Raw genomic sequence first — 23,879 nt, forward strand, 5'->3', positions numbered from 1 at the left:
CTCAATCCGGACCAGTTCATTGTACACTTGTGATGTCCTTACTATCCACAAAGAATATTTCAACGAGAGATATCTTTGCCCATCGAACAGCTGCCATGAACTACCCGCCTGCCCTGTGTGCAGGTCATTCTGCACGTGCCATTAACGTTATAATCGCGGTGTTTTGCTGTTTCACATATTCGTTGTCATCCAGTTTTGTATCCCTAAGTCTTCCTGCTCTTTTCCGGCTTGATGTCCTTCCTTCAGGGCAGTATTCTGCGGAAAACCACGCTAATGAAGGTCCGAGTGTACTTTGCGATACCTCGTATCTCCTTGTTCATACTCAAAGATCATGTACAGGTATAAACTATCTTCCACTTAGCAAAATATGGGAATAGGTTCCGTCTTTTGTGCGAAACATTGTTCTTTTTTCTTGTTACCCAAACGCATTTCAGCACATCCATCGGTTTTGTTTATTGAACAACTGTGAAAAATTAACATATTTTAGGTTGTAACTGATCTAACAAAATGAGGTCTGAAAACAGTTTTTGTTTGTTTTTGTTGTTACGTTGAATTTACATTACACGGTTTTGCAGGACCAACTGTATGGTGTGCTGCTCTGATAGCTTGTCAGCTGCAGACCAAGCGAAATAAATGTGAATTTCATCAGCGAATTAACACATCCCTTGGTTTTTAAAACGTGGTTCTCGCGTGGTAAGATGTTTTGCGTATATGTTTTGTTAGGACTCACGTGTTGTCGTGACTGATCCTTTTTAGTTTTCAAACGGCTTTTCACTTCACAAAACGCGGTGTACACGATGTTGTTGTGTCTCCTAACCTCGTCGGCATTCGTTTGTTCCCGAGTGAGTTTGGTGCGGAATTTTGTTTACCCCTTTCTCTCTCTCTCCGATTATATATATATATATATATATATATATATATATATATATATATATATATATATATATATGTGTGTGTGTGTGTGTGTGTGTGTGTGTGTGTGTGTGTGTGTGTGTGTGTGCCGGCCGGAGTGGAGTGGCCGTGCAGTTCTAGGCGATACAGTCTGGAACCGCGTGACCGCTACGGTCGCAGGTTCGAATCCTACCTCGGGCATGGATGTGTGTGATGTCCTTAGGTTAGTTAGGTTTAATTAGTTCTAAGTTCTAGGGGACTCATGACCTCAGAAGTTAAGTCGCTTAGTGCTCAGAGCCATTTTTTATATACATTAAATTTCCTACAAAAAGGTCCTTTTTTATTTTTTCTGTAGGACTCATTCTGCTTGTACCAGCAGGAGAATATGAAACTCTTGTGCGCGGTATTTGTAGGCTAGCAATGTGTAGGGCATGTTTAATCACCCTGTTTGTTTAACCACACTGCGTTACGATGTTTCATTGTGGATGCACAACGGTACACGAAGCCTTGCGTGAATACAGTTAGCCTGCGAGCAAGTGGATTAATGGACAGGGAGCGCTGCTCGGAAGCGTGCGGCATGTGGAGATTTGGGTCTGACGTGTGACGTGCTCGGATGTCCGAGGCGGGTAAGACGACCGCTGGCGCTTTTGAGTTCGTTTCGTGCCCCGCTGCAGCTAAATGTCTGAGATTTCATTCGTCATGCGTGAATACAGCTGCCGATCGAATCAGTTGTGTCTTTTCCTTCGCACAAACATGCCCGAAAGAAAAGGCACCAGTCCTATAATATATATAGAGATTGCCAAGCACACGCCCCCGTAGCGCAATTTAGCAGATATGTCCATGCGTTATCGAGCAAAAAGCGCAAACGGAATTTTAGAGTTATTTAAACAAATGCTGCGCAGATACCATTCATAACACCAGGGAAAGAGGATGAGGGTAGTACATACGCCTACTCACAGACACACGATGAAATCGGTGATCGACAGTTTCCACGGATTTCAGTAAGTTCATGGCTTGTTGCCGTGATTTAGTCACAAACGAACCACGTAAATAAACGACAAGAATGAAAATTTAACTCCACAGCAAACGGAAACATACCATGTGACCCGAATTCCTATTATTGACGACTACCGATTAGGGTATGCTGTGCTACCACAATTTTTATTTTATGATGGAAGAATCTCTTTTAAAATGTATCAGTGCATTAGTAACTGTGTATCATGTGACGATATAGTTCTTCACCTTTACGTCTTTTGTATGTTTGTATTAGTTGTGCGACATCCGTTCCAATCACACAAACTGCACCTTGCGGCGCCTGGTACGTGTGCGTTAAATGACGTTTTGATGTTTCTCATTCCACCTTTCATGGTTTTTTTGTATAATGTTACAGTATTTTAACTTTAGTCCCCTCTTATACCTGTTCCAACATAGTGCAGGAGATGATCTGCAAGGCAGATCAAAAATGGTTCAAATGGCTCTGAGCACTATGTGACTTAACTTCGGAGGTCATCAGTAGCCTAGAACTTAGAACTAATTAAACCTAACTAATCTAAGCACATCACACACACCCATACCCGAGGCAGGTTTCGAACCTGCGACCGTAGCGGCCCCCCCGGTTCCAGACTGTAGCGCCTAGAACTGCACGGCCGCTCGGGCCGGCGCAAGGCAGATCGAAACCAGTAGTCTTCAGTAGTTATTTATTGACTCCTGAAGTTGATTCTCGTGACAATTTCTCGGATAAGTGCGAGGTGCTGGCAAAATAGGGCCTCTAATACCATGTAAATATCGACGCACATGAACTTCAGCAAGCGACGATTGCTAATCCGATATGCTAAAGTTATGAGCGGCGATTGCTAATGCGATATGCTAAAGTTATGAGGGGCGGCTGCTATCTGATATGCTGAAATTATGAGTTCACTTTGAAGGTAAATCGAAGCATTTTTGTATTCCTCTTGGCATAATATGAATGTGCAGTAGCTCTCTACTAACGTAAAAGCGTTTAAGTTTGTTACCGCCTGTGACACGCAGCAAAACAGGAGTGTGTCTCCAGGCGGGTCAGGGACAGAATGATAATACTGGCTGATGTCACTCGTTCTGCCAGTTTATTTGTGCACGGAGGTCTCTTCCGCGAGTGAGCGAGACTCGGAGTAGTTCTTGCTCATTCCTTATCGATACTGCATAGGGGACGGTGTCTGGAGGGCAGAAATATCGTCTGTTAGCACAGCAACATTGACGATGTATTAAATTGGATGTAAAATTATTAAGATGAATGCTACAGCCACCTCTCAAACTGTATGATCAGCTCTACATCTCTTTTGTTTCAGGAAGCGATTGCTGACCTAGCAAGACGGCAACTTCGTCTTAGGTATGTATACGCAAACAGAAAATTAAACACTACTGAGAGCCATAATAACGTTTCCGGAAAGTTACTGACACCATAGTGATTACAGCGTTCTTAACAGAAAATATATCGTTACATATTTCAGAGATTACTGTACAATACTAGCACTTTTCATATACTTCGTGTAATGTGAAAACGTTGAGTTCTAGAAATGATGTACTGCATTTCTTAGCTTTAAACCTTCGTTGCTTGCCTTATGTGTGCCTCTTAAATGGATTATGTTTTTAGTGTAGTATTAGCTGCCTTCGTCAAGCAAAAGATGTAGATTATGGTAAATGAGTCTAGCCACGGGGGAAATTATCCACACAAAGGCAGAGAAATGACATAGATTGAGTTCATGCCAAACTTCGCACAGTGATCTATCCAGACGCTTAACAAATTAAATAACGTTATGCGTGCTCACAAGAAGTGGTACAGTGGCGAACGTCGGTGACTGTGACTGGGAAAGTCAACTGGGTATATTTGGAACGTTATTTAAGGGGAAGTGTTTCTTTATAATTTCGACCATATTCCGGAAGATTTGCACTTTGAAATGTGACAACTAACACTGAATGCAACGCGAGGACGCATCGAAGGTGCTCCTCACTTGTCTTTGCTGCCGGCCGATGTGGCCGTGCGGTTCCATGCACTGCAGTCTGGAGCCGAGCGACCGATACAGTCGCAGGTTCGAATCCTGCCTCGGGCATGGATGTGTGTGATGTCCTTAGGTTAGTTAGGTTTAATTATCTCTAAGTTCTAGGCGACTGATGACCTCAGAAGTTAAGTCGCATAGAGCTAAGAGCCATTTCAACCATTTTTGAACTTGTCTTTGCTATTAGTCTTCCTTATCAGAGTGATAGCATACTGCCGCAGTGGCTGGCATCAGATAGTATAAAATATCCATTTCTATTGCAAAATCCGTCCAACAGCAGCCAGTGTAGCGAAATGTTATTACACATATAATTTGTGGTACCTGGGGACCCTGTTACAGTTCGTTATCTTTCTATTGTTAATCGATGCGTTCTCTGCGACCTACCTGCAGGGCTAAAAACACTATGTAGTCAAAAATATGCCGACACCTGGCTGAAAATGACTTACAAGTTCGTGGCGCCCTCCATCCGTAACGCTGGATTTCAATACGGTGTTGTCCCACCCTTAATCTTGATGACAGCTTCCACTCTCGCAGACATATGTTCAGTCAGGTGCTGGAAGGTTTCTTGGGGAATGGAAGCCCATTCTTCACGGAGTGCTGCACCGAGGAGAGGTATTGATGGCAGTCGTTGAGGCCTGGCACGAAGTTGTAGCTTCAAAACATCCCATAGGTGTTCTACAGGATTCAGGTCAGGACTCTGTACAGGCCAGTCCATTACACGGTTGTTACTGTCGTGTAAAATACTCCGCCACATAAATGGTTCAAATGGCATCTGAGGCCATCAGTCCCCTAGACTAAGAACTAATTAAACCTAACTAACCTAAGGATATCACACAGATCCATGCCCGAGGCAGGATTCGAAACTGCGATCATAGCAGCAGCGCGGTTCCAGACTGGAGCGCCTAGAACCGCTCGACCAGAGCGGCCGGCACTCCACCACAGGCCGTGAACTATGAACAGGTGCTCGATCGTGTTGAAAGATGCAATTGCCATCTCCGAATTGCTAATCATCAGTGGGAAGCAAGAAGGTGCTTAAAACATCAATGTAGGCCTGTGCTGTGATAGTGCCACGCAAAACAACCAGGAGTGCAAGCCCCCTCCATGCAAAACACGACCACACCATAACATCACCGCACCGCATTGCACGTCACACACTGGCAGATGACTTTCATCTGGCATTCTCCATGCCCACACCCTGCCGTCGGATCGCCAAATTGTGTGGCGTGATTCATCACTCCACACAACGTTTCTCCATTGTTCAACTGTCCATTTTTCACGCTCCTTACACTAAACGAGACGTCGTTTGGCATTTACCAAAGTGATGTGTGGCTTATGAGCAGCCGCTCGACTATGAAAGCCAAGTTTTCTCGCCTCCCATCTAACTGTCATAGTACTTGCACCGGATCCTGATGCATATCTACACAACAGTCGAAATGACGACGGTATGGGTTGCGTGTCTTGTTTTTAAACAAACGTGCCCTATTACTGTTACGGGGTTCTCTCTACGATTTATTTCATCCAATAGTATTAGTTATACGTTAAAAGTGATGCACACCATTATGCATAGGTTTACTGATGAGGAGTTGGCCGATATGCATTACATGCATGGATTCATTGAATACTAGTGGATAGAGCCACAACGACGCCGTGCAGAGGTCCTAAGTTGTTCCTACAGCGAGGGAAAACGCATAATAGTACGCACAATGTGTGTATAGGTGCGTATCAGACATCATACCTTTTCTTGTTACAGTGGAAGATACTGGAACATACACTGACAGAAAAATATTGGAACACAAAAAATAATTAATGTGGACTAATGAAATTTCGTGAATACATTTGTCTAAGAAACGTATTTTAGTGATTAACATTGCAAGATCACAGGTTAATGTAAGCGCGCGATAACCATTGCAGATGTGAAATTCTGGTATACTAATAATCGATTTAAGTGCAGGAATGTTGCGCACAATCCTATAAACGTGAATGCATTGTGTTGTTCAGGTACTGCATGTCAATTTGTGGGATGGAGTTCCACACCTGTTGCAGGCGGTCGGTCAGTACAGAGATGGTTAATGCTGTTGGTGAATGAAGCTGAAGTTTTCGTCCGATGATTTCCCAAACGTGCTCGATTGGAGACAGATCTGGTGATTGAGCAGGCCAAAGTGACATGTCGACAGTTTGTAGAACATGTTGTGTTTCAACGACTGTAGGCGGGGGAGCGTTATCCTGTTGGAAAACACCCCTTGGAATGCTGTCCATCAGTGTCAGCACAACAGGTCGACTTAACAGACTGACGTACGGGTTTGCAGTCAGGGTGCGTGGGATGACAACGAGAGTGCTCCTACTGCGATACGAAATTGCACCTCAGACCATAACTCCAGAAGTACCCCCCGTTAGTCTAGCACGGAGACAGTTTGGTTGTCGATCCTAACCTAGCCTCCTCCTAACCAACACACGGCCTTTTCTGACATCCAGGCAAAACCAGCTTTCGTCAGAAAAGACAACAGACCTCGACCGTCTCCTCCAGTGACAACACTCAAGCCGCATATGGCGGTGTTTTGTGGTCAGCGAAATGGACATTACAGGTCGTTTAGCTCAAGGGTGTCCTTGAAGTAACCAATTTGTAACAGCTCGTTGTGACTGTGGTACTAACTGCTGCTCTTATCGCTGTATCGGGTGCTGGACGATGCACCAAAGCCAAGCGGTGAATACGGTGGTCTTTCCTCTCGACGGAGCCACGTGACAGTCTGGAGACCGGTCTCCTTAGGGCCGTACATTTTCATGGCCACCGCTCCCAGCAGTCACGGACAGTGACTACATTCTTGTCAGGTTTTTGTGCAGTAGCACAGAAGGAACATTTAGCTTCTCTCATACCAATTGCATGACTTCTCCCAAACTCAATGAAGTATTGATAATGGTGTCTTTGTCATCTTAAAGGCATTTTTCACTAACATCAGTTCACCACGTCCAATCTCAAAGGTATCCAACACTTAACATCGATGCAGCGTATTTAAAGCAAAACTGATTTGCATTCTCCTAGTTACTAGCGCCCACCGAGCGAGGTGGCGCAGTGGTTAGCACACTGGACTCGCATTCGGGAGGACGACGGTTCAATCCCGTCTCTGGCCATCTTGATTTAGGTTTTCCGTGATTTCCCTAAATCGCTTCAGGCAAATGACGGGATGGTTCCTTTGAAAGGGCACGGCCGATTTCCTTCCCAATCCTTCCCTAACCCGAGCTTACGCTCCATCTCTAATGACCTCGTTGTCGACGGGACGTTAAACACTCACCACCACCACCACCACTAGCGCCCATCTTAAGCAATTGGAAATAAATTTCAACACACATCATCTCTCAGTTGTAGAAACACGCCTAACCACTTTCGTTTGTGTCTAATATCTCCTCCTGGGTATGTACAATTTTTTCCCGTCAATGTATTAAAGAATTTCTCACTTCTGTGAAATTATTTCCCAAAAACAATGTAACTGAGGCAATACACCGAATAAATCGTAATTACATTGTTATCGGGTGACAAGTTACCAGACACCAAGGTTTCTTCATACCAAAATACTCCGAAAATTTCCCAGAACAACCACCAAGATATTCGGTTGTTATTCACGTTCCAGATTTTGGACGTAAATCTCTTGCGTTTACTTTAGCTGCTTTGTGGCAACACATTTACTAAATTTACGCAAAGCACTACTTCTCACCTGCAGTAGCATAGATAGCTCACGGGCAGCTGAAGAAAGGGAACTAATCGTTTGTCTCTCATGGTCTTTCATAAACACTGGGGATCCTCAGATAATCAGAGAGCCATTCCACTACTGAAATATTTGATGGGTATAAAATTTAAATAGTCGCAATCAGTGAAGCGAAAATAGCGAAAAACTCCGCATTCCCTGGGAACCACGGATTTTTTGTCGTTCACTGTTCAGGTCGGAATATCCTCTCGACGTCTAAAGCAGTGTTCGTGACCTCCTGTACTTAATAGAAATTAAGAACCGAGGAGATTTTCTTGTACGGCCAGCTGAAAGAACTGCTTCGCTGCACGAACTCGAGGCTTCGGGACATGTAATAGAACGTAATGATTGACTTCAAAACTTTGTAAGAGGACGACATTACTGGGACGTTATTGACCGCAAAGTCTCATTTCAAATCTTTGGTTGCATGCAAGCAGCCAGTAACATAACAATGGCTGTATGAACTGCTCACAATAGAATTTAATGTTCTTCTGTAGATGTATGCCAAATGCCTACATCCACATTTATGCTTTGAAAATTCCAATAAAGTCTGTGGCTGGTATAGCTTTTTGTTTTACCGTCTATTAACGTATTTTGTTCCATTGTTGCTCAGAACGTGGGAAGAAGATTGAGCTGAAGTGTCTACGCAAGCTCTTCTCAGTTTAATTTCATCTTTATACTCTGTGTTTGATCGATGCCTAGGGAGCGAAGAATAGTCACAGTTTCCACCATGAAACTTAACAGCCGTAATTTTCTACGCATATTTTGTACATTGACTGCCAGATACAATTCAAAATTTTAGAGCAGTAGTGTTATCCTCCGAAGTACTAGTGGCTTACGTACTACGAAATTGTAACTAAATTATAAACAGTATTGAAATCATTGTGTGATATGTGGATGATAATAGCTGAACAGGGAATGGCTAATCTTCATTAATTAACTAATAATTGTCTTAAGAAAATTCATTTCCCGCTCGGTTATTGCACCATTAACTCAAACTCCTTAACGAGAGATTTTAACGATAGTGGTAGTGCAGTATGCTTCCACTATACATAAAGGGTCTTCATGTAGCTTCACTCTCCACAACTAACGAACAATATAAAAGAAATTAGCAACTAGTTTTAGTTTAAATTTTGCGTTTTTGTGAAGGATTTCATTTATAAATACAGAAGAATTATTTAAAAACGGAACAATATATTTATTTAAAGATATTTAATTCGTAATTACATCAACCGTAATTACGCAAGGCATACATTTATTTATCAGGCTAAAGATGCTAATGTGAGAAAACTGGACGTTACATTAGAGATACAGATAAGTTTTAGACACGATACTAAAGAAACCTGACCAATTAAAATGTTAGTAATCAATTATACAAATTTTTTATTTTAGTAGGTGCAAAGTCTGTTTTAAGCCACCATGCAAGGAACAGTGATAGTGCCTAACTAGCAGTAAGATCCAACATCATCGATAATCTGGAAAGAAAGTAACAGAGAACACACCATTAAGAACATATGGGAGCGGGGTCACGTGGTGTTATTGCTGTTTTTTCTTCCACAGAAAAGTGACAGAAACGTTCAAGTGATAAGCTTGAACAAATAGGGGTAAGATGCAGTGGTGAACGTTTCAAGTAGGTGAGGGCAGAATTAATACCACTGTTGTAAAATAAATGGAAAGGATTGTTGGAGTTTGCCGGCCGGGGTAGCCGAGCGGTTCTAGGCGCTACAGTCGCAGGTTCGAAACCTGCCTAGGGGATGGATGTGTGTGATGTCCTTAGGTTAAGTTAGGTTTGAGTAATTCTAAGTTCTAGGGAACTGATGACCTCAGACGTTAAGTCTCATAGTGCTCAGAATCATTTGAACCATCTTTTTGTTGGATTTTTAATTATGCTTCTCTGACTCCAATGTTAGCCTAAGCGTCAGTAAATCAACATTTGACTTTATGATGAGAAACAAAACATAAATGTAATAAGCCTACAAATAGTCCCTTTCTTCTACCGAGCGAGGAGGCGCATTCGTTACCACACTGAACTTGTATTCGAGATTCAAATCGCTGTCCGACCCTCCAGTTTTAGGTTTCAATGATTTCCCTAAATCGCCTATGGTAAATGCCAGAATGGTTCCTTTGAGAGGTCACCGCCGATTTTCTACCCTATCCTTTCCTAATCTGCGCCTCTGCTCCGTATCTAATGAACTAGTTATCGCCGGAAGTTTGGAACCTATCTTACTTTCTACCATTCCATTTTTTCTATACAAATATTTGGTAGCGGGGAATATAATTCATACAAAAATGCTGTCAATCAGTTGATAAAGATTACATACCAAAATACGACTGTACCGGAGGAAAGAGGAAAGTTAGTCATTAGATGCTATCAGAACCTACATAGATAGCGCATTAATCTAAAGAAGCGGAACACATCTGAATGTATAAATCTGAAGACAATGATGTGTGGAAAATATCTTGGTAGATTAATGGTTTGAGAAAGGTTTTTGATGGTTATGAATCATTGGGGATGGTGAAGCAAAATACGTAAGTATATAGATACACTACTTAACTGAGAACAAATTATAAACGTTACACTAGTATTAAACAATTTTAGTCTAGAAATTAACAGACTCAGATACACTGACTGTAGTTTTTCTTTTGACCTTCATAGTGCACAATACTTGGTACAGGCGCCAATGCAAGATGTGGTCCTGTGTCTGCTCAGTTTCACATTCATAGAACACAGAATCCACAAAGATATCCCAACTTTTTACACTGCTTTGCTAATTGTGAAACCAGAATAGAGTCATATGAGTTACTACCTGATAAACCATTTTGCGATGTGGTGGTAAGGGAGTCGTCCTTGAGGCAGCATCCATTTGCTGGGTTCTGGCACACAACGTTTGTAGTCTCGTTTGCTGTAGTGGTGCTGCGAATTCCTCATTTGTCTTAAGAAAACTTCATCGACTTGAATCGTGAAAGTAGTGGCCCGTATCAGAATAGAATATGGTCACCTGATGCTGCAGCTTCAGTGTTCTCTTTCGTTAACACTAAAGATAATGAGATGAACTGATACTAATGGTGCTACAGACTGCGCTCTGGTCGTATCGTGTGCTTGGTGGTCACACTGTACAAGCATCTCCGTGTGGTTCCCTATCTAGAGATGTTGCAATACATTTCATGCCATGATTATCATTTCTAGAATGAAATTCTTCAAGAGAAGTTGGTATCGCCCTCACACATCTTGGATACTAAACTGTAATTTACATGCAGACAGTATGGTTTATTTAAGAACTACATGAGTCAATCCCATGGGAACGCCACCTATTCTTCGAAGGGGAAAAAGGTTGTACCAGCTATCGATACCACGTGTTTCCCCGCTGAACGTCAGATGTGTGTATGCAACAGTAAAAAAAGAGCTCAAATAGTTTTCCCAAGTACCATGGCAGATGCTATTCTGCTGATATATTACTAGACATGACAGTAGGACTATTTCTTGCTTCTGCACATCTTAATGCTGAAAGTCCCGTGCTGAGAATATCTGAGTGGATTTTGATTCTCCTCGTTGCCTCCTGAAGCCATTGACCTCTTCTGCGCCATTCTCTCCTTAGCTGGGTCGCGCCACAATTAGTAGCCAGCTGGTGTGGGTGACCACGAGCCACGTCTTCGACACTTTGTGTAACACGATAAGCTTGCAGCGTTCTGACTTCGTCGTCGCACCGTATGGGCTGCTTCCGACACGGATAGCCCTTCCTGCCGCGTAGTAGCTATTCGTGCTCGATGGTCACATGTTGACTCACTGAACTGAGCGCACATACTCGCTGTTGCACGTGTTCACGAGAACAGCGGATATTACTGGAGTGTGCCAGGGCCACAGATACTCTTCTGGCGGCTGGTTACACGTGCCGATATACTGTGACTATCCGAATTCCTCTAGGTCACGATAGCGCACACGCAACGATATCAGTCACGACATGGACCCCTTACAGAATTTTTTGTAACGTACTACACAGTTGACATCTTAGCTGCGGCATTGAAATATCAATGTGAGTTCCTATTTTTCTTCAGTTTTGCAGTGTGTTTGAAACCTAGTTCTATAGGCAGCTGAGACATGCGTTCAGAATTTGCACGTACACAAATAATTCGAGCCTTCACGTACCTCAAGAACTGCACTCATAGTTTACGTATTTGTTAATCATTTTTTAAAATCTAAATTAGTTGAAAAAAAAAACCACGGAGAGTGACATTATGAATTGCGTTGTTATTTAATCATATTACTCTTTTCAAATGAAGGGCAAAATTATACGCTGCAGACTGGGAACTAAAAATTCAGTACTTTAACTTTTAATAACGTGATCGCTAATGCAAATATAGCCTCCTCGGGATTACAACAGCAGATTTGAATGTTACTGCTCCGCATTTATTGAAATACCGTGCTGACAGTTACATTTTTTTCTCCCTTAGACGTGTGCAAGCACATTTGTGGTGCAGCAGTTACATGGCTAAAACAGGCATGGCTAGTTTGCATAACACCTACCCTTAGGGCAGAAATGTTAAACTTACAAAAACACCTGTCAAAGGGACCAAATAAATCAAAAGCCAGATATGCTTGTTATTATTTACACTGCTAATTATGGATACACTCTTAAGCATCAAGGACTATTAATTACGTAAAAACATAATTATGTTCAGATAAAACTAAATGGTTTAAATGGCTCTAAGCACTATGGGACTTAACACCTGAGGTCATCAGTCCCCTAGACTTAGAACTATTTAAACCTAACCAACCTAAGGACATCACACTCATCCATGCCCGAGGCTCGATTCGAACCTGCGACCGTAGCAACAGCGCGGTTCCGGACTGAGGTGCCTAGAACCACTCGGCCGCGACGGCCACCCGATAAAACTATTTTTCCACTGAAGAGAGAGTTCATTGGCAGGTGATAAGGCGTTAACATGTCTTTACGTATACGCACTCGAAAATATCGTTAAGTCCAAGTCATTATTTTCTCTGTCGTTGTGACCTACTTGCTTTCCTACTGATACATCGCTGTCGGTCACAGCAATACACTGAACCAACAAAATGAATTTTCGTGTATTGGCTCAGATGCCCAAACTATTTAACTATCGGCCTATGTGGGACAAACACACTATTTACTACAAGTAGTCACGCATACCGTTTGTACAAATATTTTACAAATGGTAGCTGAACCTAGAATGACGTCTAGTGCAAAAAAAAAAAGCAACAAAAAGCTGTAATAGCACCAGCAGTCATCTTACACAAGAAACTGAGTCCACATTAAGGTGGTGATATTCTTGTCGACAGAAAGATAGGCGCTACAAAAAGAGGTAAATAATAGCCCAAAAATCGTAACAGAGCTCATGACGATCGCAACGAACAAAAATGTTGAACATAGTCTATGTCGATCAGTACTAATTGATTTCCAAAGTGGAAAAGGTTGTCATCTTTTGAATGAATGTGGTTTGAGAAGATGTACTTGCACCATAAAATTTTAACTTGCAAGCACGTAGTCTGTACAGTGCGCTCCTATTATACCAACAGGCTGATTTATACCCACGTCCACTAAGAACGTCAGCCATAATAAACCGCACTTGGCTTTTGGAAGACATCCGAGAAATTCTGATCCGTTGTTTACTGGAAAACAAAACACGAGTTTGGAGTATCTGACCAGATTTATCTCTGCATGCAGAAAATCATTGCAGTTTGAAGACCCGTCGCCCTTATAAAAACAAAAACAACAGATATGACAGTAATTTCAGGCTTATCCCAATGGAGTGTTACAAGACCGTTACGGTTTACAATTAATCATTTAAACAACGGAATATGATAGTGGAATAATGACAATATTATGGAAAGAAAACATGGTTACTCACCAGATAGAGGAGGTTTGCAGACAGTCACAGAAAAAAGAAGAAAAAAGATCGGTCAGAAGGGCTTTTCTATAATAGACAGCACCCACACATTCATGTACATGTGAGTGCGGCCTCGTTGGCCATAGACAGCGGTCATGTGTGTGTGTGTGTGTGTGTGTGTGTGTGTGTGTGTGTGTGTGTGTGTGTGTGTGTGTGTGTGTGTGTGTGTGCGTGTGTCAGTTTTACTTGCATGAACAAGTGTGTGTTGTCAGCTTTAGAAAAGGCATTTTGCCCAAAAGCTAAACATGTATAGCGGTCTCGTCGTTGTGTCTGTGTACGATTCGGCAGCAATCTTTCCTCTCCATAATATTCTCAGTTAATGCTTTAGTGGATAACAAGGAGGCTCCATGAAACAATAACGGAGGAGTCTGTGGCCTGTAGGAGGGGTTATAACGTCAGAACATTATAGTGAAGTGCAGGATGACCTACAGGAAATCTACGATTGATGCAGAGACCGGCAACTGCTCCCGAGAGTCAATAAATGTAAAACATAGCGCAGAAATTGGCGGACGAATCCACTTGGATGACACTATTGCCGACGAATCACTGGAAACGACAACAACAGTCAAATGCCTAGGAGCAACCCTTCACAGCCACCAGTAGTGGCAAGTCCACATAAACCCAGTAGCAGGAAAAGCAGATGACACGCAGAGATATCCTGAAAGAATCTTAGCGAACTGCCGCACTTCCACAAAAGAAGTGGTTTCAAAAACACTTCTTAGAATGATACTTCCGTATTTATCAGCCGTATGGAAGCCTTACCAAGTAGGATTAATAGAAGGGAGAGAGAGAGGGGGGGGGGGGGGAGGGTGATAGAAGAGAGAGAGAGAGAGAGAGAGAGAGAGAGAGAGAGAGAGAGAGAGAGCATATCCAACGAAGAGAGAGGTGCATTTCATCACGGAGTCGGCGCGAGAGGGTAACGGGAAAGTTCAACCACCTCTAGTGGCTGACGCTGCAGGAGGCGGAGCCCATCAGGGAAAGGTTCACTGTTGAAATTCCGAGAAAGAACCTTCCACGAAGGACTGGCCAACGTATTACGTACAAATAAAGCAGTTTTCTGCGACATTCACTTCTTCACTTTGCTTCTACGCGTGGTTCACGCCATTATCTTCAGGTGGAGAATTGTTTGTTTCCGTAGCTGGTGTTGGTGAAGAGGACAGGCGTCGTCTCATAGTAGTCGACCAAGAGCAGTGTAGGCTATGTTGCGTCTTTTGCTAATGATAAAAATCATTTACTTAGAACAGGTACTTTTGAGATGAATTTCTGACAGTTAATTCTACTTACAGGGGCGGTAGAGTCTAACCGAATCTGCATACTCTTGTTCGTTTTATGATCTTTCTACTGTACATTACGTTTACACTCTCACTAGGAAGATATTGTACTTGTTACGTATGCTTGCTTACATTGGATACAAAGATATAAGATTAAACCGTTCCTACATAAATAAGTTTTCCTTCTTTTAAAAAAAAACTGCACCGGAATATGGAGTAATGCACAATTCAGTTATTGTATTACAGAGTTATACAAACATAAATTTTTCTTGTATATTTAAAAAACACGAATTAACTGCAGCATTAGATGCAAATATAAAAGATTGTATTGTTATGTAAGTAAATAAGTTTTCCTTTTATTCTGAAAAATACGAATGGGTTACACCAGAATGAGGATACAATTCAATCATTAAATTATTTTTTTATAAATAAAAAAGATTGCAACAGATCATACATATGTATTGTAGGTTGAACTTATTCAGAAATGAATTGGAGTAGTTACATTAATACTGTGCTTTGAAACTGTAAATTATTAGAATACCTTAAATACATTGTCAAAGCTTTTGGAATAGTTGGTTGCACTTGTTACGGAACAGTAATCAGAAAATGAAATGCGAATGAGGCGAACGCCTTCGATCCTTCTGATGGAATGACTTCTGGCCTGTCAGCAGACGTATTTGTTACGGTTGGGGAAGGGTTTTGTTAATAGACAGTGGGCTGTGGTACCACGGGTTGTCAGCACGGCGATTATTGCTGTGGCTTGATTTTTAACGCGGCAACAGAGGCGCACCAACACTGGTGATCCTAATGATAACACGGAGCAAGGGAGAGGCACAATCTGGTCTTCTAAGACCAGTCCTGGTTTTGCTACAGCCTCACGATGAACACATGCTTGTGTGAAATTTCCGAGAACGTTGACAGACTGATTTCGTCATCGATATACCAGCCATATACGTGACGCGATGTTACTGGATGCCATTGGGTTTACAACACGATTGCCTCTTTTTCGTACAGTCGTTAATTTGGACAGCAGGCGGTACAGTTCTGACGTATTCAGGCCTATGATTGTGCCCTATCGTCGGGGTCCCTGAGACAGTAACTTCCAACAAGATAACTCGAGGCTGCATGTCACCTGTTCTATCCTGACACACCTCGATAAAGAAGTAGTTCGGCTGTGACCGTTCCCACACGTTGTTCCGAACTCTCATCCATTCAAAACATCTAGTCATGGCCTGTCGAGAGACTGGTTCACCATTAATGAGCTATGACAATCGCAGCAGTATAGGACGATGTACACGAATTTGGCATACGCGCTCAGCACGATTCGATACCGAGCCCGGTTGAAGCCATCATTTCTGCAAGGAGAAACAGCTCGGTGAAATAGATTTCGCACTCTGTATGCCCCCAAATCGCTTACAAAATCAGTGATTTAAGCAACCTACTATGCTGTATAGGCAGAACAAGTACGAGAAAGCGATTTAATACCGTTCGCTTATGCTATTTGTTAAATATTTCTTATTTCCTGAACTCAAATGAAATGGTGAACTATTTTATTATAACAAGCAAACAATTCTTTATAGTTGATTATACTACCTTTATGAGGAGCCATAGTCATAGAAAACTTACGGAAAGATATTTGATTATATGGTATGCTTTCTTAAACTGACCAGATTTTAGCCTTAGGCCATTTTCTAGTGTTGAAATTGTCAAAAATTTAACAAAAATATTATTCCGTACTGTATTCTTTCAAGGCCTAGGGTAACACCGTGTACTATGATGGGTGATACCATGTAATTAGGGGACCGTAAAGTAATGTCGTTTCTGCGATGTCGATATTCGTTTGTCATTGCGTACTTCGGAGTCATCCCAAACAAATTTCAAGATTACTCCTAAATAACGAAATTTCAACCTTTTTGCATTTTATGGTGAAACGGCCAGCCAAATAACAGAAAATCGACATTTTCGGCGTCGTATGCTTTTCCAGTTTCGCAAGGATAGTAACGCAATAGCTGCTACCAAAACATTTGCGATATCAATCCAAGTGCATAAATGCCAAAGGTAGTTTCCTAAGTTCAATGTGCATGGTAATTTTGATGTTTCCGACTGGTATCTATCAGAAAGTCAAACAACTCTAGATGACGTCATATAAATGGCGGAAGTGGGAACAATCGAAGAACTGTCAAACTCTCTTAACTGATCTTCGTCGTCCAGACAACAAAGCTAATCCATGCGCTCCATGAATCTCATTGATTCAGCGGCACTGTACAGAAGCGTCTGCTGGTCACTTGATAAGCAGAGACGAAAACTGAGTCCTCTATGACAATCCAAAATCCCAAAGGCACTGGCTCTCTCCGAATGAATCACTACGAAGTACAGCTAAACCAGGTCTACAGCCCAAAGAGTCTCTTGTGTGTTTGGTAGCTTGAGTATTCGCAGAGTCATTCATTTTGAAGTGCTCGAACCTGCACAGACAGTGATTTAGATCTATACTATGAACAACGGATGGAGTAAATTAATTTTTACTTGAAACGTGCACAACTGTTGTCAACGGAAAAGGGGTTATCCTGCAACACGATGCTGCAAGACCGCACTGCAGAAGACGAACCCTGAAAAAAATTAATGAATTGTGGTGGGAGGAATTGACCCACCAACCATACTCGTCCGATGTTGGGCCGTCGGGTTTCCATTAATTCGGACGCTACAACAATTTTGATACGGCAAAAATGTGGAGATGTGTAAAAGTGTATGATTTACTGAAAGCCATTTGGAGATTATTCTGCTAAAAAAATCGATTGATTTTTGTCGATCCAGCATTGAAAATCTGCGCACTAAGTGGAAAAAGATGATAACGAGGGTGATTCCATCACTGATGAACTTGTTAAGAATTTATGTTTCATTTTAATGTAAAAATACGACATTATTTTCGGGTAAAACCGACAAAAACTATTTAAAAGTTTTAAATAATGAACAAGTCGGTGCTTCATAATTTATGTATAACACCAAAATGTAAAATATAATTACTCATTAAACTTCAGATAGAGACACAGTCACAATCACTTAAGCTGTACCACATCTACTACACTCGTTATGCACCCATCACTCGTTATGCACCCATCTACTACTAAACACACATCGTAACCACAGTTCTATGTTTTTGTCAAATGTTTCACAGAGTAGGCTAACAGAATCGTTATCATCAAATGTTCCTCTATCTATTTTGATAGGATTCCAATCGAAATTCTGAGAATCAGTGTCGTTCATCTCACTGTCGCTGCACAGTTTGGGTAAGAGCAGTCTAAATCATTATCTGATGAAGACTCAGAAGATATATTCCGAAGAAATTTCTCAATGTCAAACTTCTGAGGCCTTATCTTAGATGCAAATCTTCTGCACTTGCTCTTTCTTTTGGCTTTTAACTTCGATTTTCCCATGAATAATTCTTTGTCTTCTTTCTCCCTTCATCTTGCTTCTTTAATCTTTTCAGTTTTTTTAAAAACCTCTTTGTTCGGAGTCACAGAGGATACTGAGAAATGCATCTCTTGGCGCTTTTCTTCAACTTCAGAGGATCTGATAACGGAGATAAATGTCTGAATTGTAACCCAGTCGCTGGTTGAATTTGCAAGTCTTCGCCTACATCTCCCATCACATCAGTCGGTGCTTTACAGTGCAAGGTTCGCTCCTACTTCTCATTATTTTCATCATTTTAGCGCTGCAAACCTCAACAACTGTCAGGTATAAAGTGCTCTCTTCTCCTGTACGCAGAAGCACGAAGTCGTTAGTTTATTTCGCCAGATCTAGAGGAAAAAGCCCCGTTTTACTGTTTTCTATATTTGTAGTCCTAATAAACTTCTTTTCTAAAGATAGAGCAAATGTTATAGTTATTAAATGAAGCCTTTATGCTGCTGAGAAAGGCCACATCTAGAGGTAGTGGCCTGTGAGAGCGGTGAGGTGGTAGAGTAACGACTACTTTTTCGTTGTTATTGCAAAATTTGTGGGTTTCTAGGGAGACATGGTTATTGCGATTGTCTAAAATTAAAAAAAAAAAAAGAAACGAGGTTCGGCTCTTGAATGCCTTGGTAAAGTTAGAAAAATGCTTGATTCACTTTGGAAAGAGATCCTGAGTCATCCAAACACTTCTTCTACAGTCGTATATTGAATTTCGTTGTCCCCTCCCTCATCCTAAGCTGCTGGGAAATAAACATGAGATGCAAGCACGCCCCAGTGACATTCACTACACAGTACATTGCAACCTTCTTACCAGGCTCCCAATATTTTGCTGAGACAACTTCTTTAGCTCATTTGAGGGCTAAAGCTTTTCCTGCTTTTTGAATTGTTGATGTAGCAGTCTCGTCAAAATTATAAACTCTAGTGACATAAACTTTATGTATTTCCTTCAAAGAGAAGATATTATATTGTAAAAAAAGTTTAACTTCCCTTGCGTTACAACTGAGATCCGATTAAGAATCGTAACCTCAGGTTTCTAAATGCTGACTGATAGATTTCGGATAAGAAACCTATCGAACCAATCCTGCCCAGCCATCTTGAATGAATTTTTAGAATTATGAAGAATATTAATTTCCTCGCATATGTCTTTGCTAATAATAGCACAAGCTTAGCTACTTCTTTTTCCTGTTCTTTAGAAAATGTAGGCTTTATGCTCAAGCTGAGTATCCATCTCTTAGCCTATCTCTTAAAGTAGAGAAAGGTATTCCAGACTTTCTTGTAGTTTCCCTCTGTGGCTTTCCATATTCAGTAACAAAATGCACAGATCATTTCAAGTGCGGTCCCACTGTTTCTCCTGTCTGTCGCTCACACCCTCTTTCTCACCATCTGCGAAAGAGCCAACTTGTAAGTTTTCACACATTTTCAAAAATATGATTAACAGCGAATATTAAAACGAAGTTACTGTATGGGACTACAGTCACCCTGAGCCAACACCGTGTGCCTTGCGCGGCATTTTCCCATGAAAACGCGATTATACACTCCTGGAAATTGAAATAAGAACACCGTGAATTCATTGTCCCAGGAAGGGGAAACTTTATTGACACATTTCTGGGGTCAGATACATCACATGATCATACTGACAGAACCACAGGCACATAGACACAGGCAACAGAGCATGCACAATGTCGGCACTAGTACAGTGTATATCCACACTTCGCACAATCCAGGCTGCTATTCTCCCATGGAGACGATCGTGGAGATGCTGGATGTAGTCCTGTGGAACGGCTTCCCATGCCATTTCCACCTGGCGCCTCAGTTGGAACAGCGTTCGTGCTGGACGTGCAGACCACGTGAGACGACGCTTCATCCAGTCCCAAACATGCTCAATGGGGGACAGATCCGGAGATCTTGCTGGCCAGGGTAGTTGACTTACACCTTCTAGAGCACGTTGGGTGGCACGGGATACATGCGGACGTGCATTGTCCTGTTGGAACAGCAAGTTCCCTTGCCGGTCTAGGAATGGTAGAACGATGGGTTCGATGACGGTTAAGATGTACCGTGAACTATTCAGTGTCCCCTCGACGATCACCAGAGGTGTACGGCCAGTGTAGGAGATCGCTCCCCACACCATGATGCCGGGTATTGGCCCCGTGTGCCTCGGTCGTATGCAGTCCTGACTGTGGCGCTCACCTGCACGGCGCCAAACACGCATACGACCATCATTGGCACCAAGGCAGAAGCGACTCTCATCGCTGAAGACGACACGTCTGTCGCGACACCACTGGAGGCGGGCTGCACGATGTTGGGGCGTGAGCGGAAGACGGCCTAACGGTGTGCGGGACCGTAGCCCAGCTTCATGGAGACGGTTGCGAATGGTCCTCGCCGATACCCCAGGAGCAACAGTGTCCCTAATTTGCTGGGTAGTGGCGGTACGGTCCCCTACGGCACTGCGTAGGATCCTACGGTCTTGGCGTGCATCCGTGCGTCGCTGCGGTCCGGTCCCAGGTCGACGGGCACGTGCACCTTCCGCCGACCACTGGCGACAACATCGATGTACTGTGGAGACCTCACGCACCACGTGTTGAGCAATTCGGCGGTACGTCCACCCGGCCTCCCGCATGCCCACTATACGCCCTCGCTCAAAGTCCGTCAACTGCACATACGGTTCACGTCCACGCTGTCGCGGCATGCTACCAGTGTTAAAGACTGCGATGGAGCTCCGTATGCCACGGCAAACTGGCTGACACTGACGGCGGCGCTGCACAAATGCTGCGCAGCTAGCGCCATTCGACGGCCAACACCGCGGTTCCTGGTGTGAACGTTGTGCCGTGCGTGTGATCATTGCTTATACAGCCCTCTCGCAGTGTCCGGAGCAAGTATGGTGGGTCTGACACACCGGTGTCAATGTGTTCTTTTTTGCATTTCCAGGAGTGTAGTTTATATTCCTACCGCTGTGTGGCAGCAATTGTGGCGCACGCTACTCCCACTAGCAGAGTGGAAAAGCGGCGCACGGTATTAAGCCGCAGCGCAACATTATTCCTCTCTTCCCTATCATTTTACTGTTTACCATGCTGTCGGAAACTGCAAGTTTACTGGTCATCTATGCAGCTACAGTACTTCTGTAACGCAATTCAAGACGTTTTAATTTCGTTATGAACTTACGAAGAATGGACTCATACGAAGCAAGGGACTCGAAATCTGGTTGAGTGTTGCACACCACAGTCGGGTGATTCCTTTCGAAATATGGTACATCGTAACATTTGGTTCCATTGAAGTAGATACTGCAGGTACAAACCTCAGTATTATGACAAGTAATAATATGATTTGTGGTTTCATCTATATGCTTATCAGAACAAATGATTTGCGAAGCTGTACCGTGAAACTGTTGCAATGTACTTAGTGAAACGGACTTCTCTCAGCAGGGTTTATTTCACACAAACTGGTCATAATATAAGGTAGTATCATTTCGGCGAATAACATTATGTGACCTTCAGTTCATTTAACTCCGATATTGGCATCGGTAAAGAGAGGCTAGTAGAGCGTACATGGCGTTTTACGCCACGTTGTTGAAACGCAATTGTATGAAGCGTGATATTAAGTTTTCGCATGACAGGATTTCGATCACGGTTACCCGAACGCCATAAGCATAAATATTTGTGGAGAGCAGCTCTATTGAGAATCACTTGCTCTCTATAAACAAGGCAGAGTAAAAATTTGCTCTGTGCTTCCGTTCTGTGTGGTGGATGCGGTATAACTGCCACACGATCAACACGCGCGGTACCAAAAACTGATGTAGGTTAGTCACGGATGGCAGATAATGTTTATGTGGATGCTCTCCTTTGGGCAGTTTAAGCGGAAATAATTTAGTAGATGTTTCTCCAACGTTTAGTGCTGTTAGTAGGAAAGACATAAACATCTTAAATGAAGGAACGGAACTGTTTAAGTATTCTCCTGTTCTCTCAAATTTTGACAGTACAGATATATAGGGTAAAATAAATAAAAACAAGCACTCCGTTTCTTAAGTGTATCAAATATTCTTACTCTCTGTCGTTCGTAAATCAGAGGTTACTTTTAATTTGAATATCACATCTCTTCCTTGAAAGAGGCATCATTTAAGAATATAAAAACAAAGCTTAACACAAAAAAATATTCCTGCCGAAAATGAAACATAACATTTTTCTCAAGGTCAAAAATGGACTAAGTTCGGTAACACTTCCACTACTTTCGTGTTGTTTGACTTTAAGCATGTTGGATGTTATTCGATGTAAAAATCTGGTATAGTGTTTCATGCCCAGCAGGTTTGATAATTAATTTTTTATATAATTTTTTGTTACCTGTTCTGCTGTCTGTATGATAACGTCATTCCGTTGTTATTTTCTATGTTAATACGATCCTATCTACCAGTCTACTACAATCTGCACTTTGTGTGTACTGTGCAACTTTCTTATCTATTGTGTGCATCTATAGTTTTACTCTTCTGTAAGTATCTACATTTCCAACTATTGATGACTGACTAGTACATATGTCAGAAAGTAGTACTAAGTATTGAGAATAATTTCTCATACACATGTCCTATTCCGTTTCTTCTCCAATTATCAAAAATAATAATTCGAAACAACGAGAGATAATTATCCAGCAAGAACTGATACATTTATTAATGAAATATTCTCTGTAACATACTGTACATCGACTGCATTGTCGAACATCAAGAAAATTCTTCCTCCGTGATTACGGTTAGAGAGAATCAGCTGCAGGTAGCGTGGCTGTCACTTTCTGGAAAAATCAACCTGGAACACCTTTCATGTGAATACAAGCACGTTCATCGGCTCCTGAATCTAGACGCGTGACGTGGCTCTACTGTCCTGCATGACCGGATGACGTTTGTCGCTATCCGCCTTCAAGGTGTTGTAACTTGTATACTGTTCTTACATAGACACACATGTGGTGCAGCATCCTCCCGGAGACACAACTAGCAAACTCACTAATACGATCATATCTTGCTTACAACATAGTCCTGCTGGGGAAATTTCGTTCGTTGAGCGGCACGGCTATTGACGAAATCAAATTTACAATAAGCACACTTCGCATTTGTGTAAAACAGATATGCGAGCAATCGGTCATGATAGTTGCCCTTACCTTTATGTTACACCCCGTACAAACATCTGCTGGAAATGGCAATTATTGAAACGCTAAGTAGAGTATCCATCAAAATTAGAGGTATGTAATAAAGATACAATGGCAGTTCAGTTTCGTGCCTCATCCCTGATGTAACTGATGTGGATTATTTCATAAGGATGTAAACTATATAGTGCTGTTTTCGTGAACTTGGAAGTTTTCCTATGGTTTTGTCCATGTAGGTGATAAATCACCTATTGAAAAGACAGAATGAGAAGATACAGTAATAAGAAAAGAATAAAGTAGGTACAGAAGTTATTTTGTACAGTATGTTTTATAATCACTAATAGCTGAAGTTATCGATGTTGTTGACAGAGAGATATGTCAATGAATCTTTTCCACTAACTTATTTTTGACGTTACTCCAGTTTCGGAGAGTGTGTAAATGCTACCTATTTCAAGTAATTAATC

The 23,879-nt window shown here is 42.1% G+C and overlaps 1 protein-coding gene across 2 annotated transcripts in view; it reads left to right on the forward strand.

Annotated features, from left to right (window-relative positions):
* The window catches only part of LOC126272257 (hemicentin-2-like), a 1,823,560-nt gene that overhangs the window by 384,697 nt on the left and 1,414,984 nt on the right, over positions 1–23,879 (forward strand). For both annotated transcript variants that reach the window (XM_049974974.1, XM_049974973.1), the window contains exon 2: positions 3,216–3,256. The gene's annotated coding sequence lies outside the window, so the exon portion shown is untranslated. The remainder of the gene's footprint in view (positions 1–3,215; positions 3,257–23,879) is intronic.

The sequence above is a fragment of the Schistocerca gregaria genome, chromosome 5 (genome assembly GCF_023897955.1).
Source record: "Schistocerca gregaria isolate iqSchGreg1 chromosome 5, iqSchGreg1.2, whole genome shotgun sequence".
Classification (NCBI taxonomy): Eukaryota; Metazoa; Arthropoda; class Insecta; order Orthoptera; family Acrididae; genus Schistocerca; species Schistocerca gregaria.